Raw genomic sequence first — 13,356 nt, 5'->3', positions numbered from 1 at the left:
AGGCCTTGTTGGGTGTCAGTGGCAGGAATGGTCCTTGGTCAGGTAAAGGCTCAACAGAGGCCCAAACAAAGGGAAACTGAGGGGTGGAGGGAGTATGTTGGGTGGAGAAGCATATAGGTGGAGGCAGGGTGAAGGAGGACGGGGAGGGGTTGGGGTGTTTTAGGGGAGGGGGATATCAGGAAAGGTTTTACCATTGGCAATGTAAATGAAGACGATATTCAATAAAAATAAATTAAAAAAAGTAAAAAAAGAAATGTAATTAATATCTATATCTAATAAAAAATAAAAAAAAATAAAAAAAGAAAATATTTTTCTTGCTGATTTAAGAAAGGACTGTCATGGACCCATTAATGGTTTCCTTAGGAAATGTCCTCCTTGATTGCGGGGTCTCTTTCCCCTTCACATAAAATTGTTAAGGTGCACCATAGGATACAAGAAGGTCATCAGCATTAGATTTAGAAACCTGGAAACTACTTGTTTTCTTGAACTTATATTTGTTTGACATAGGACTAACATTATCTTTTTGTGACTTATATCCATTACCAGGGTGAGATTTTGGAAAGCTTTAGTATATTGGTCAGGGTCAACTGAAAATCTCTAAAGTCAGATTTAATTTGGTTTAAGTTTTTCATGGAAAGGGTCTTTGCATTTTGGAGAGTGAAAGTTCACTTGACACTTTCCTTAAGAGGAAAGTTGGGGACCACTTGGCAGTGGTTGATTGGAGGAGGTGACCTGAGAGTGAATCTGGAGAGAGTGGGCAGGATTAGTTGAAGAACGCCAACAGAGGATCCCACTTATCCTTCTCTCTGAGAGGCATTCATCACCACAGATGCAGTAATGAAGGAGGCTAAAGGGTAGATTCCATGTAACAGTGTCTTTGTATAGAGATTCAACTCTCCCAAGATAGCAAAACACTTTTACATATAGGGATCTCAGATCATTTTCCAGCCTTACAGCTGGATAGTTCTAGTTGGATGGTAGTATTATAATTAGTACTTCTCTTAGGAGGCTATTTTCTCTGTTTTCCAGCCTATAGGTACAGCAAGCCATAGTAAAGGAAAAAAGCTCTTCTCCCTTAGGTATGCAGACCCTAGCAGTAGTAGTGTCTCCCAGCTTTAGAGCAGTCCAGGTTGATGAGGGCTCATTACCTTTCTCCAAAGAGAAGGTATCCATTAAGTCTTCTCTTCCCTTGAATCCCATGTCTGGAAAGTTCCCTGATGACACCCTGTTTCAAACAAATGAAATTTGAGGACCAACACATAGTGTAGTTCCATGTCCTCTATGTGAACTTCATGTTACATTCACTCACATATTTATACACCATACACAAAAGATAAAGAAAGAAATAAGGAAAAAAAGAAAGAAAGTAAAAAGAAAAAAGAGAGGTAGACATTAAACACAAATATACAAGCTGTTCAAATAAGGAATATTGGATCAAGACAAAAGGAAAATCAATAAATATGATACTAAAGCTCATTTGAGGATGGGCACAGAGATAGAGTTATTGAAGCTGAAGCAGGAAAATAAGTCTAGCATAGTCTATGTTTCTACATGACTAGAGCAGGCTGTTTGTCAAGGCATGCAAATAAAAACAATTGGAGAATAAGAACACTGGGGTGGGAATGTAAGCCTGTATCTGAAAGAGTAACTGACAAGCCTAACTACTCAATGCTCTTTTTAACTTAAATGATGGACAATTATGCTCCCATCAAGTCTCCCATTGTTTCAGGTGAAAAGGGGGTGTACTGGCTAGTTTTGTGTGTCAACTTGACACAGGCTGGAGTTATCACAGAGAAAGGAGTTTCAGTTGGGGGAGTGGCTCCATGAGTTCCAACTGTGGGGCATTTTCTCAATTAGTGATCAAGGGGGGAGGGCCGCTTGTGGGTGGTGCCATCCTTGGGCTGGTATTCTTGGGTTCTATAAGAGAGCAGGCTAAGCAAGCAAGCAAGTAAGAAACATCCCTCCATGGCCTCTGCATTAGCTCCTGCTTCCTGACCTGCTTGAATTCCAGTCCGGACTTCCTTTAGTGATGAACTGCAATGTGGAAGTGTAAGCTCAATAAACCCTTTCCTCCCCAACTTGCTTCTTGGTCATGATGTTTGTGCAGGAATAGAAACCCTGACTAAGACAGGGGTTACTGAATCTAAAGGAGTACCTTAATAAATGGTAGATCAGAGGTAAATAATTGGATTAGCAGTTCAGAGTACTTCTTGTTCTTGGAGCGGACCCCAGTTTGGTTTCCATTACCCACACCAACTAGCTAATAACTTCCTGTATCTCCAGCTCCCTGGGATCTGATGCCCTCTTCTAATTGCTATGAGCACTCACACTTATACCCCTTCCTATGTACACAATTAAAATGAAAATAAATGATTAAAGGAAAGAAATAGTACCCCAGGCTGACACTCTTGCTCACCCCTTACCAGGAAGCATGCTCACAGAAGACTGAGGACCTGAATTTGATTCCCAGACTGGACCAGGCAGAATGAAAAAACTAACTTCTCCAGGTTGTCCTTTTACACACACACACACACACACACACACACACACACACACACACACACAAACACACACACACACTTTCATACCTACACAGACACACACAAACACTACAGTAAATGTCTTTAGTTAACACTGTTTTTTAGTGACATAATTTGTATTTATTTTCTTTTTCTATTTCCCGAATTATAAATAAGAGACAGTAAATACTCAATGACTATAAAGTCAAGAAGAATTCTGAAGGTGGAGGGAGTAGACAGAGATGTGGTCAGGGAGTTAGGGAAGAAGGGAAAATTATTCAAAGATAAATATGTGTTAATATAAATTTAAATGATAAATGATAATTAAGACAATCATATATTTTGTTGGGAAATAATTAAATTACAAAGCATGAAGGATGGGACACACATACATATCTGTTTATAAAGTTTGCTTCATTATTTGAGATATTTTTCCACATGAGCCTAGAGCTCTGTGTTGAGATGACAGAGAGTAAGAACTGAAAGACTGAGCCTCAGTGAGCTGCAACCCCAGGAGGTTTTTGTTCAGCCCTGGAGCACTGTGGGAGGATCCTCCCTATCTTGCTGACAGTAATAGGTTGCAGCATCATCAGCCTCCACAAGGCTGATGGTGAGGGTGAAGTCTGTCCCAGACCCACTGCCACTGAACCTGGCAGGGACCCCAGATGCTAGGTTGGATGTAAAATAGATGAGGAGTTTGGGTGGCTGTCCTGGTTTCTGTTGATACCAGTTCATAAAGTTAGATGTACTGACACTTTTGCTGGTCTTGCAGGAGATGGTGGCCTTCTGCCCTAGAGACACAGCCAAAGAAGCTGGAGATTGGGTCAGCACAATGTCACCATTGGAGCCTGGAATGATAAACACACAGACATTACAAATGCCCTAATTATAATGATCAAAAGCCCAGAGGCATAGAAATTCATGATGGCCACAGAGGTTGCTCCCAACAATTCTCTGAATCCCCACCTGGAACCCAGAGCAGCAGCACCCATAGCAGGAGTGTGTCTGTCTCCATCTCTGAGAGCTGGAAGAGAGGATGCTTCTTAGGCTCCTGGCAGCTGCCATTAAAGGAGCCTGGGCTGTTGGATAATGACTCCATATGCAAATCAGCTCAGCAGAGTGTGTGCTGCTGCTCAAAGGGCACCTGCTCCTGTTTCACCCACAGGGAGTTGGTGTCAGCAGGAAATTTACTAGAGCATCACATGTGTCTTAAAGAGCCTTCTAAATACATCTTTTGAGACAGGATTTCTCTACTTATTCTTGGTTGTCCTGAAGCTCACTCTGTAGACCACATCCTTTTGTCTCTGCCTCCAGAGTGCTGGGAGTAAGGGTGTGTACCACTGCCATCCAGGATTTTTTGCACTTTACTCTATTAAATATGTACCTTCTAGCCTTTTTGAGGTGTGAGGTGGGGGAGTGAATTGTGGATGCACTATGTAGAGAATGTAAGTTATTTCTGCAACAACTTGATCCCTCAAAAATTTACACACCCAATGAAGTATTATCTGAAAGTGAATAGAGAAAAATGATTAAATGAAAAAGAGTTATGTAATTCTTGGTATGCATGATATGTGTTTCTATCTTTGTATATTTGTTCATTTTCATGTTTGAAGACAACCTCTCTTGCCATGGTATGTGTGTGGAGATCAGAAGACAAGTTTGGGTGTAGATCTGAGACAGGGTCTGTTGTTCACCACTATTCCTGAAATGATTTTTAGGCCAGGCTCTTGTGGGATTCTCTTGTTTCTGTCACTCATCTTGCCACAGCATCACTCCAAACACAGTCCATGCTGCTGCTGTATCTGGGTTTTTGTGGGTACCTGAGATGTGAGCCAGGCCCTCACACATATGTGACAAGCATTTTGCTCACAGACCCACCCTTCCAGCCCATTGTCTTCAGGTAAAACCAGTAAGAGGAAATTCTTTTTATGGAACAGAAATAATGCTGCAGGATATACAGTAGTTCAAAAATGAAGAAATGAAGCCTGTAACAGAGATGTGCCCAGATACATATTTTGTGTAGTTCTTAAAAACATCCAAGATTATTGAAGGACCGATATCTTGTATATAGTCACGACAATAAAAGCTAATCAACAAAACTGTTGGTTCTTCCTCAGAGAAATTGTAAGATAGACATGTAGATGGATAGTTAGCTAGGTAGATAGGAAAATAAATACTTCTTCATATACTCAGTCTTCTGCCCCTTTCTAGGCTTAACTAGTCAGTAGGATGAATTTCCTAGCAAGATTTTAAGGTGGGATGTGACAGTAGTATTTTAATTGAATAAGGAAATAAAGTTATAAGAAGATTTATGATAAGAAAAAACAGTAAGAAGCATTGAAATGTGGAGAGTAGGAAGGAAGGATGGAGAGAGAGGCAGGAAGGGAGAAGAGAAAGAGAAGAACCAGGGAAGGGAGGAAGAGGAAAGAGGAAAGAATGAGAAAGAAAGAAAGAAGTGAGGAAAGAAGGAAAGCTGGACAATTCCTTCCTATTGGTTTATTTTTTCAAAGTTCAACAGCTGCCCTTTATTGAAAAATTTTGGTAAAATCAAGTATAGAACACAAAATGAAGAAAATCACTCTTCTGTGTATTTGTTTATTGTGATGGTGAGGGTGGGGAGTGGGGTAAAGGCCTTGTACATACTAGGTGGGTGCAGTAAGGCTATGCTGCATCTGTAGTGTTTACCATCACTATGAGTTTCATATCATAGACATTTCAGAGTTTAGCAATCAACCAAATGACACATTTTTGCCTTGAATCACTTATTAACTTACTCCTGGTTATACTCTCTTGATATCTGATTCTGTATCTTACGGTATTTTTGCCTTTTTAATGTTTTTCTAGGAAAAAATTAAAAAAGTACCTAGGTAATCCATCATCCCTTTAACAGTAGCTATGAATAAGTGCTCAATTTTGAAAAGTACTGACAATACGTGAGTGTTACAGTGCCTTCAGGATCTCCTTTATAAAGAATAGTGAGAATGAGTATAAGAAAACAAACTGTGCTGGCCTTGCTGGGCTGATTATTTCTGAACTGTTTATAAATTCAACTGAGGAGATAACCTACTTTAAAGGAGAGTGACCCTCAAGCATGGGGGTGTCGCTAATGTCCTCTCTTCAGTTCCATGAAGAGATCAGTGATCATAGAAGTAGGGGAAAGGAGGACTGGATAGGGGCTATCTGGGAGTTGCAAGAAACTGGGAAAGGGGATAACATTTAAAATGCCAATAAAGAATATATCCAATAAAAAATTAAGGGAAAAACGATAAAACCTTATGCACAGGTGCAGGTAGTGCTGCTGGGTGGTTTGGTCAGATCCAAGCTTATTGTGAGTAGCTACACAAAGCAGTTCTACTGACTTCTATTATGATTGATTTCCAAGGGCAGAGAACATAACAGAATATGTAATCAACTTGGTCACATCTGTGAGGGTTTGGTTTTCCAGAGCCTGCCAAGGCATCATTAAGTCAAAAGCTGTCTGCAATTTTCCTGGTTAGTGCTTCCTACACACTCACCTGGTTAGTGTTCCATGCTCTGCTCTACTAGCTGTTCTTAAACTGCTCTTTCTCATTCTATGAAGAATTGAGTTGGAATTTTGATGGGGATTGCATTGAATCTGTAGAGTTTTTTTTTAAAAAAGATTTATTTATTATAAGTAAGTACAATGTATTCAGACATACAAGAAGAGGGCATTAGAGCCCATTACACATGGTTGTGAGCCACCATGTGGTTGCTGGGATTTGAACTCAGGACCTCTGAAGAACAGTCAGTGCTCTTAACCACTGAGCCATCTCTCCAGCCCTATACTTAGCTCTCTTTTTTTTTTAATTTTTTTAATTCAATATAATTTATTTACATTTCAAATGATTTCCCCTTTTCTAGCCCCCCACTCGCCGAAAGTCCCGTAAGCCCCCTTCTCTTCCCCTGTCCTCCCACCCACCCCTTCCCACTTCCCCGTTCTGGTTTTGTCGAATACTGCTTCACTGAGTCTTTCCAGAACCAGGGGCCACTCCTCCTTTCTTCTTGTATCTCATTTGATGTGTGGATTATGTTTTGGGTATTCCAGTTTTCTAGGTTAATATCCACTTATTAGTGAGTGCATACCATGATTCACCTTTTGAGTCTGGGTTACCTCACTTAGTATGATGTTCTCTAGCTCCATCCATTTGCCTAAGAATTTCATGAATTCATTGTTTCTAATGGCCGAATAGTACTCCATTGTGTAGATATACCACATTTTTTGCATCCACTCTTCTGTTGAGGGATACCTGGGTTCTTTCCAGCATCTGGCAATTATAAATAGGGCTGCTATGAACATAGTAGAGCATGTATCCTTATTACATAGTGGGGAATCATCTGGGTATATGCCCAGGAGTGGTATAGCAGGATCTTCTGGAAGTGAGATGCCCAGTTTTCGGAGGAACCGCCAGATTGCTTTCCAGAGTGGTTGTACCAGTTTGCAACCCCACCAGCAGTGGAGGAGTGTTCCTCTTTCTCCACACCCTCTCCAACACCTGCTATCTCCTGAATTTTTAATCTTAGTCATTCTGACTGGTGTAAGATGAAATCTCAGGGTTGTTTTGATTTGCATTTCCCTAATGACTAATGAAGTTGAGCATTTTTTAAGATGCTTCTCCGCCATCCGAAGTTCTTAAGGTGAGAATTCTTTGTTTAACTCTGTACCCCATTTTTTAATAGGGTTGTTTGGTTTTCTGGAGTCTAACTTCTTGAGTTCTTTATATATATTGGATATTAGCCCTCTATCTGATGTAGGATTGGTGAAGATCTTTTCCCAATGTGTTGGTTGCCGATTTGTCCTCTTGATGGTGTCCTTTGCCTTACAGAAACTTTGTAATTTTATGAGGTCCCATTTGTCAATTCTTGCTCTTAGAGCATACACTATTGGTGTTCTGTTCAGAAACTTTCTCCCTGTACCGATGTCCTCAAGGGTCTTCCCCAGTTTCTTTTCTATTAGCTTCAGAGTGTCTGGCTTTATGTGGAGGTCCTTGATCCATTTGGATTTGAGCTTAGTACAAGGAGACAAGGATGGATCAATTCGCATTCTTCTGCATGCTGACCTCCAGTTGAACCAGCACCATTTGTTGAAAAGGCTATCTTTTTTCCATTGGATGTTTTTAGCCTCTTTGTCGAGGATCAAGTGGCCATAGGTGTGTGGGTTCATTTCTGGATCTTCAATCCTGTTCCATTGATCCTCCTGCCTGTCACTGTACCAATACCATGCAGTTTTTAACACTATTGCTCTGTAGTATTGCTTGAGGTCAGGGATATTGATTCCCCCAGATTTTCTTTTGTTGCTGAGAATAGTTTTAGCTATCCTGGGTTTTTTGTTGTTCCAGATGAATTTGAGAATTGCTCTTTCTAACTCTGTGAAGAATTGAGTTGGGATTTTGATGGGTATTGCATTGAATCTGTATATTGCTTTTGGCAAAATAGCCATTTTAACTATATTGATTCTACCAATCCATGAGCATGGGAGGTTTTCCCATTTTTTGAGGTCTTCTTCCATTTCCTTCTTCAGAGTCTTGAAGTTCTTGTCATACAGATCTTTCACATGTTTGGTAAGAGTCACCCCCAAGATACTTTATACTGTTTGTGGCTATTGTGAAGGGGGTCATTTCCCTAATTTCTTTCTCAGCCTGCTTATCCTTTGAGTATAGGAAGGCCACTGATTTGCTTGTGTTGATTTTATAACCTGCCACTTTGCAGAAGTTGTTTATCAGCTGTAGGAGCTCTCTAGTGGAGATTTTGGGTCACTTAGGTAGACTATCATGTCGTCTGCAAATAATGATAGTTTGACTTCTTCCTTTCCAATTTGTATCCCTTTGACCTCCTTTTGTTGTCGAATTGCCCGAGCTAGTACCTCAAGTACAATATTGAAAAGATAAGGAGAAAGGGGGCAGCCTTGTCTAGTCCCTGATTTCAGTGGGATTGCTTCAAGTTTCTCTCCATTTAGTTTGATGCTGGCTACCGGTTTGCTGTATATTGCTTTTACTATGTTTAGGTATGGGCCTTGAATTCCTGTTCTCTCCAAGACTTTAAGCATGAAAGGATGCTGAATTTTGTCAAATGCTTTTTCAGCATCCAATGAAATGACCATGTGGTTTTGTTCTTTGAGTTTGTTTATGTAGTGGATTGCATTGATGGATTTCTGTATATTGAACCAACCCTGCATTCCCGGGATAAAGCCTACTTGATCATGGTGGATGATCGTTTTGATGTGTTCTTGGATTCGGTTGGCAAGAATTTTATTGAGTATTTTTGCATCGATGTTCATAAGGGAAATTGGTCTGAAGTTCTCTTTCTTTGTTGGATCTTTGTGTGGCTTTGGTATCAGCGTAATTGTGGCTTCGTAGAAGGAATTGGGTAATGTTCCTTCTGTTTCTATTTTGTGGAATAGTTTGAAGAGTATTGGTGTTAACTCTTCTTTGAAGGTCTGATAGAATTCTGCACTGAAACCATCTGGTCCTGTGCTTTTTTTGGTTGGAAGACTTTCTATGACTCCTTCTATTTCTTTAGGCATTATGGGACTGTTTAGATGGTCTAGTTGGTCCTGATTTAATTTTGGTATTTGGTATCTGTCAAGGAAATTGTCCATTTCCTCCAGATTCTCCAGTTGTGTTGAATACAGTCCCTTGTAGTAGGATCTGATGATTTTTTGGATTTCCTCAGTTTCCGTTGTTATATCTCCCTTTTCATTTCTAAGTTTGTTAATTTGGATACTTTCTCTGTGCCCTTTGGTCAGTCTGGCTAAGGGTTTATCTATCTTGTTGATTTTCTCAAAGAACCAGCTCCTAGTTTTGTTGATTTTTTGTATGGCTCTCTTTGTTTCTACTTGATTGATTTCGGCCCTGAGCTTGATGATTTCCTGCCTTCTACTCCTCCTGGGTGAAATAGCTTCTTTTTGTTCCAGGGCTTTCAGGTGTGTCATTAAGCTGGTAATGTATGCTCTCTCCATTTTCTTTTTGGAGGCACTCAGGGCTATGAGTTTTCCTCTTAGCAATGCTTTCATTGTGTCCCATAGATTTGGGTATGTTGTGTTTTCATTTTCATTGTGTTCTAAAAAGTCTTTAATTTCTTTCTTTATTTCTTCCTTGACCAAGTTATCATTGAGTAGAATATTGTTCAGTTTCCACGTGTATGTGGGTTTTCTGTTGTTTTTGTTGCTATTGAAGATCACTTTTACTCCATAGTGATCTGATAGGAGGCATGGGATTAGTTCTATCTTCTTATATTTGTTGAGGTCTGCCTTGTGTCCAATTATATGGTCGATTTTGGAGAAGGTACCATGAGGTGCTGAGAAAAAGGTATATTCTTTTGCTTTAGGGTGAAATGTTCTATAAATATCAGTCAAATCCAATTGGTCCAAAGCTTCAATTAGTTTTACTGTGTCCCTGTTTAGTTTCTGTTTTCCCGATCGGTCCATTGAGGAAAGTGGAGTGTTGAAGTCCCCCACAATTATTGTGTTAGGTGCAATGTGTGCTTTGAGCTTTAGTAAAGTTTCTTTTACGAATGAGGGTGCCCTTGCATTTGGCGCATAGATGTTCAGAATTGAAAGTTCTTCTTGGTGGGTTTTTCCTTTGACCAGCAAGAAATGTCCTTCTGTGTCTCTTTTGATGACTTTAGATTGAAAGTCAATTTTATCTGATATTAGAATGGCTACTCCTGCTCGTTTCCTGTGACCATTGGCTTGTAAGATTGTCTTGCAGCCTTTTACTCTAAGGTAGTTTTTATCTTTGACACTGAGGTGTGTCTCCTGTATGCAGCAAATTGTAGGGTCCTGTTTCCTTATCCAGTCTGTTAGTCTATGTCTTTTTATTGGGGAATTGAGACCATTGATGTTAAGAGATATTAGGGAATAGTGATTATTACTTCCTGTCATTTTTGATGTTCTTTTTATATTTGAGTGGTTATCTTCTTTTGGGTTTGATGAAGGAAGGTAACTATCTTGCTTTTTCCAGGGTGTAGTTTTCCTCCTTGTATTGGAGTTTTCCTCCTATTATTCTTTGCAGAGCTGGGTTTGTGGAAAGATATTGTGTAAATTTGGCTTTGTCATGGAATATCTTGGTTTCTCCATCTATGGTGAATGAGAGTTTTGCTGGGTATAGTAGTCTTGGCTGACATTTGTGTTCTCTTAGAGTCTGCATGAGATCTGCCCAGGATCTTCTAGCTTTCATGGTCTCTGGTGAGAAGTCTGGTGTGATTCTGATAGGTCTTCCTTTATATGTTACTTGGCCTTTCTCTCTTACTGCCTTTAATATTCTTTGTTTGTTTAGTGCATTTGGGGTTTTGATCATTATGTGACGAGAGGTATTTCTGCTCAGGTCTAGTCTGTTTGGAGTTCTGTAGGCTTCTTGTATATTCATAGGCATCTCTCTCTTTAAGTTAGGAAAGTTTTCTTCCATAACTTTGTTGAAGATATTTGCTGGCCCTTTCTGTTGTAAATCTTCACTCTCATCTATACCTATAATCCTTAGGTTTGGTCTTCTCATTGTATCCTGGATTTCCTGGATGTTCTGGGATACAAGCTTTTTGCATTTTGCATTTTCTTTGACAGTTGAGTCAATGCTTTCTATGGTATCTTCGGCATCTGAGATTCTTTCTTCCATCTCTTGTATTCTGTTGTTTATATTTGCATCTATGGCCCCTGATTTCTTCTCAAGGTTTTCTATCTCCACAGTTGTCTCCCTTTGTGATTTCTTAGTTGTTTCTACTTCTGTTTTTAGGTCCAGGATGGTTTTGCTCAGTGTTTGTCTGTGTTTTCCTGTATTTCTTTAAGAGATTTTTGTGTTTCCTCTTTCATGACTTCTGCCTGTTGACTCAAGTTCTCCTGCATTTCTTTAAGTTTTTTTTTGCCTTTCTTCTTTATTGGCTTCTATCTCTTGGGCCTTATTCTCCTGCATTTCTTTAAGTGTTTTTTGTGTTTCCATTAAACGGGTTTCTAGCTTACTCATGTTCCCCTGTATTGCTTTAAGAGATCCATTCACGTCCTTTTTGTGTTCTTCTAGCAGCATCATGAACAGTGATTTTAAATCCAAATCTTGTTTCTCTGGTGTGTTGGCATAACCAGGACTTGCTGATGTTGGAGAGTTTGGTTCAGATGCTGCCATATTGCCTAGATTTCTGTTAGTAGCATTCCTGCGTTTGCCCTTTGCCATCTTGTTCTCTGGAGCTAATTGGTCTTGACTCCGGCTGGTGTTTCAGCCTCCTGAGAGGCTCTAGGGCTATTTCTGCAACACTGGAGGGCAGGGTTTCCCCTGTTGCTGATTGCTGATGTGCTTTCCTCCTCTTGGGTGCCCTTGCAGCCCTAGTGTTCTTTGCCCCAGATTGTGTCTGTGAGTCAGGAGGTGCCCGTTTGCTCCTTCAGGGAGTGCTGAGGCTGTATGCTGCAGGGACCTTTTCTGCGTGCTGATCTCTCTGCTGGGCAGCGGAACTCCCAACCGGGTTGGTGAACACAAGGCTAGCCTAGCTGCTCAGGCCCTGAGTCTAGGCAAAAGCCTGGCAGGCCAATGTCGGAGCAAAATTCCCCTTAGCTGTGGGTGTTAATTGGGTGTGTCAGGTGGCTAGGATGGTGGCCTGCATCTCAGGAGTTCCCTGAGAGTGCTGGGAGAGTCTGCTGGGCTAACAACCTCCTGGCTGGGTCAGCACACAGATGGCCCAACGAGCAGCCCAGGGCCTGCGGGCAGTCCAGGTCCTGACCATCTGAGACCCCTGCTATGTCCGCCTCGGGCTATGCCTGTTAGCTGGTTTGGTTTTGCCTGCTAGGTCTCTCTGGCTTCCTGTAGGCAAAATGGCGGTGGTGCGCAAACGGGCCCGGATAAACAACCTCCTGGCCGGGTCGGCACACAGATGGCCCACCGAGCAGCCCAGGGCCTGGGGGCAGTCCAGGGCCTGACCGTCTGAGACCCCTGCTATGTCCGCCTTGGGCTATGCCTGTTAGCTGGTTTGGTTTTGTCTGCTAGTCTCTCTGGCTTCCCGTAGGCAAAATGGCGGCGGTGCGTGCTCGCCCGGGCAAACAAGCTCCTGGCTGGGTCGGCACACAGATGGCCCACCAAGCAGCTCAGGACCTGGGGGCAGTCCAGGGCCTGACCGTCTGAGACCCCTGCTATGTCCGCCTCGGGCTATGCCTGTTAGCCAGTTTAGTTTTGCCTGCTAGCTCTCCCTGGCTTCCCTTAGGCAAAATGGCGGTGGTGCGCGTGCTGGCCCGGGAGGAAAAAAACCTCCTGGCCGGGTTTGCACCCCGGTGGCCCCCGATCGGCCCAGGGCCTGGGTGCAGGCCAACGCCCGTCGGGCTTAGACCCCCGCGATGTTGGTCTCGGCTTATATTTGCGTACCTCAGTCTGATTTCTCTGGCAACCGAGAACCAATATGGAGCCCTCGTAACTGACTGGCGGGAGACAGAGTCTCTTAATATCTCTTAACATCAATGGAATTTGTTCCCCAATAAAAAGACATAGCCTAACAGACTTGATATGTAAACAGACCCTACATTTTGCTGCATACAGGAAACACACCTCAGTGTGAAATACAAACACTACCTCAGAGCAAAAGGCTGGAAGACAATTTTCCAAGCAAACAGTCTCAGGAAACAAGCCAGAGTAGCCATTCTAATATCAGATAAAATTGACTTTCAACCAAAAGTCATCAAAAGAGACATGGAAGGACACTTCTTGCTGGTCAAAGGAAAAACCTACCAAGAAGAACTCTCAATTCTGCACATCTATGCAAGGGCACCCTCATTCATAAAAGAACCTTTACAAAAGCTCAAAGTACACATTGCACCTAACACAATAATTGTGGGGGACTTCAACACTCCACT

General features: G+C 41.6%; 1 long non-coding RNA gene and 1 gene segment (V, D, J or C); one reads left to right on the top strand and one right to left on the bottom strand.

Moving 5' to 3' along the window:
- Nucleotides 1-13,356, bottom strand: part of LOC127677136 (Ig kappa chain V-III region MOPC 321-like) — a 198,845-nt gene that overhangs the window by 127,898 nt on the left and 57,591 nt on the right.
- LOC127677183 (uncharacterized) overlaps nucleotides 1-13,356 on the top strand; it is a 110,315-nt gene that overhangs the window by 67,752 nt on the left and 29,207 nt on the right. For both annotated transcript variants that reach the window (XR_007976506.1, XR_007976505.1), the window contains exon 2: nucleotides 3,037-3,191. This is a non-coding gene — a long non-coding RNA (uncharacterized LOC127677183). The remainder of the gene's footprint in view (nucleotides 1-3,036; nucleotides 3,192-13,356) is intronic.

This window comes from Apodemus sylvaticus, chromosome 2 (genome assembly GCF_947179515.1).
Source record: "Apodemus sylvaticus chromosome 2, mApoSyl1.1, whole genome shotgun sequence".
Classification (NCBI taxonomy): domain Eukaryota; kingdom Metazoa; phylum Chordata; class Mammalia; order Rodentia; family Muridae; genus Apodemus; species Apodemus sylvaticus.
The sequence above is the reverse complement of the archived record's forward strand: the minus strand, read 5'-3'. Positions and strand labels throughout refer to the sequence as shown.